Below are 2,897 nucleotides of genomic sequence, written 5' to 3'. Positions count from 1 at the left end.
AATTCATGAAACTTATTGATATAGCAACGTTTCTGGTTTTCTGTGCTTTCCCTTCTATGATATATTGCCTTACATGAACTATGTCTTCCTTCGTACCCCCCGCATTTCAAAGAACCACTTACAGGATCCAAGTTTCTATCCCCCACCCCCAACATAATTACTAACCTCCCTCTGCCTAAAATTCCAAGACCTTAGGAGGAACACTAAACATTAAACTAAACTATCAATAAATCTTACATACCTCAGCGACTAAACGCAGGTCCTTTTAAGCGAAGTCTATGTATATTCACTCCAAACACATAGGTAACGATAGCGCATTTCAAAGAATAGCAGGAAGTAAAATTCGTTTCCTCTTTTGAGAGAGAAGTGAACTCCATATGTGTCTAGCAGCTTGCAAAATACTTGAATCCATCACAAATGTATGGTAAGATGTATGCATTTCTTTCAGATTTGCCATTCTTTATTTAAATCTAGACGTGTCAGTGTTAGTAGTGTATAGCATATACTATGTATGCTTTTGTGGAATGCAGCCCTAACTTCCATCGTCCGTGAGGAACACGTGCGTGCGTGTGTGCAGTACATGTCCCTCGTCATCGAATTTCTTCTCTGTGCCCTTTCGTCCGACATTCTGTATTCCAAGGTGTAATACCTTTTCATTATTCTGAGTGGTTGGTCTTTTAAGAGTATACCGTTTCATTGTCTTCTACAGAAGCTGGATGCGAAAGGTGAGCATTTGACAATATATCTGAATTGGCAGAAAACCTGCGGTGGCAGTAGGCACCGGGCAACACTCATTCCATTTACATATGTAATTGGCGTATTTTGTGGAAAATTTACATAACAGTAGGATTGCAAAATGTCCAGACGTTCAGTGATACAGATGTCCGAGGATTTACACGGAATACTGACAAAATGTTATAACTTAACATTACATTTGTAAATATGGGAAGGAGAGACTATGTCTACGTAAAATGTCTACTTCACAAATGTAGATGTTGCCACACATACACTGCGTTACATAATTTTTATAAGGAATCACGAATCATGACTCACACTCCGGCCGGAATATCTGGAATGTGCTGAGTGTACGCATGAATAAGAGAAAGGCGTGAACGCCTTCCTCGCTTGGTCTGGTAAGAACCGGTCCGGACAGACCTCCTTTGGCGTTATCTGGCTATTGTTTATCATATATCCTCCTGCTCCTCATTATTCTTATTCTCATTATTACTATTATTATTATTATTATCATTATTGTTATTACTTTTACTACTACTACTAATATTATTATTATTATTATCATTATTATTATTATTATCATTATTATTATTATTAATATTATTATTATTATTATTATTGCTTCTACTACTATTGCTATTATTATTTTTAACATTATACAATACTATTAATTATTAACATTATACAATACTATTATCATCATTCACTACTATAATCATTATTCACTATCATCATCATCATTAACGTCATCGTCATCATCATTATCATCATTATCATCATGATCGTCATCATCATCATCATCATCATTATCATCTTCATTATCACATCATAATCGTTATCGTAATCATCATCATCATTATCATCATCTTCATCATCATCATCATCACATCATCATCTTATCATCAATATCATCATTATTTTCATCATCTTCATCATCGTCCTCCTCCTTCTCCTCCTAATCCACATCATCATCATTATCATCACCATCATCATCATTATCGTCACCATCATCATAATCATGTCATCATCATCATCATCATCATCATTATCGCCATCATCATCGTAATCATCATAATCATTATCGTCATCATCATCGTTATTATCATCATTATCGTCATCCTCATCCTCATCATCATCACCATCATCATCATTATCGTCATCTTCATCATAATCATGTCATCATCATCATCATTATCGCCATCATCATCGTAATCATCATAATCATTATCGTCATCATCATCGTCATATCATCAATATCGTTTTCATCATCTTGGTCGCTAATATTATCATTATTTACTTTCGATGCATCACTGCCGTCGACATTCCTATGGCGATAACAAAATAAAGAACGATCTATTAAAAAGTAAGTGGATCTATTATTTGCTAGATATACTGGGACTTTACAAGAGCAGATGATAGCGAGCACACATACACACACACACACGTATATATATATATATATATATATATATATATATATATATATATATATATATATGTGTGTGTGTGTGTGTGTGTGTGTGTGTGTGTGTGTGTGTGTGTGTGTGTGTGTTTTATTTTTTAATTCTTATTCAAGTTCATATCTGAACATTTCAAACACTTTTATGACCTTTACTAATCTGATGCCGTACATTCCACTTTGAAATTTTTCCATTATGAGCTCATAATAATTACTTACCACATACTCAGTTACTGCAAAGATGCTTAAGATACCGACAATTATGTACTAAAAATAATTGGGCTACAGCTTTGTGTAATTTCGAAAAGTTCTTCTGTTCTTCTCCCGACGCCCACCTAAATAAAAGAAAGAAAGAAAGAAAAGAGAAGGAAAATGAATCAGCAAGTGGCATTAACACTGATTTTTCTCTCTTTCAGTCATATAGGAATTGGATAAAGATTTTCGGGAGTCGGCTTCTCTGTCCAGACCGCGTCACGACCAATTACCATGGCGCATGCACACTAAAGGAATTACTAGATGATTAGCATAATGGCAATGCTGGTGTTGAAAATGTTGACCAAAGTTAAATGAGAATGAGGATAATGATAATGGTCATAATAATAAAAACAATGCGAAGTAACGTAATAGTAACGATAATAGTAATGATAACAATTACAATGGTAATTATCATGATAATTGTTATTATCATTATTATTATCAATAT

General features: G+C 34.1%; 1 protein-coding gene across 1 annotated transcript in view; it reads right to left on the bottom strand.

Moving 5' to 3' along the window:
* The window catches only part of LOC125024659 (putative ankyrin repeat protein RF_0381), a 29,702-nt gene extending 27,159 nt beyond the window's left edge, over positions 1-2,543 (bottom strand). Inside the window, exon 1 of the mRNA XM_047612454.1 lies at positions 2,414-2,543. The gene's annotated coding sequence lies outside the window, so the exon portion shown is untranslated. The remainder of the gene's footprint in view (positions 1-2,413) is intronic.
* Between the last annotated feature and the right edge of the window lie 354 nt (positions 2,544-2,897).

The sequence above is a fragment of the Penaeus chinensis genome, unplaced genomic scaffold, assembly GCF_019202785.1.
Source record: "Penaeus chinensis breed Huanghai No. 1 unplaced genomic scaffold, ASM1920278v2 CTG_2080:::FRAGMENT_2:::DEBRIS, whole genome shotgun sequence".
Taxonomy (NCBI): domain Eukaryota; kingdom Metazoa; phylum Arthropoda; class Malacostraca; order Decapoda; family Penaeidae; genus Penaeus; species Penaeus chinensis.
The sequence above is the reverse complement of the archived record's forward strand: the minus strand, read 5'-3'. Positions and strand labels throughout refer to the sequence as shown.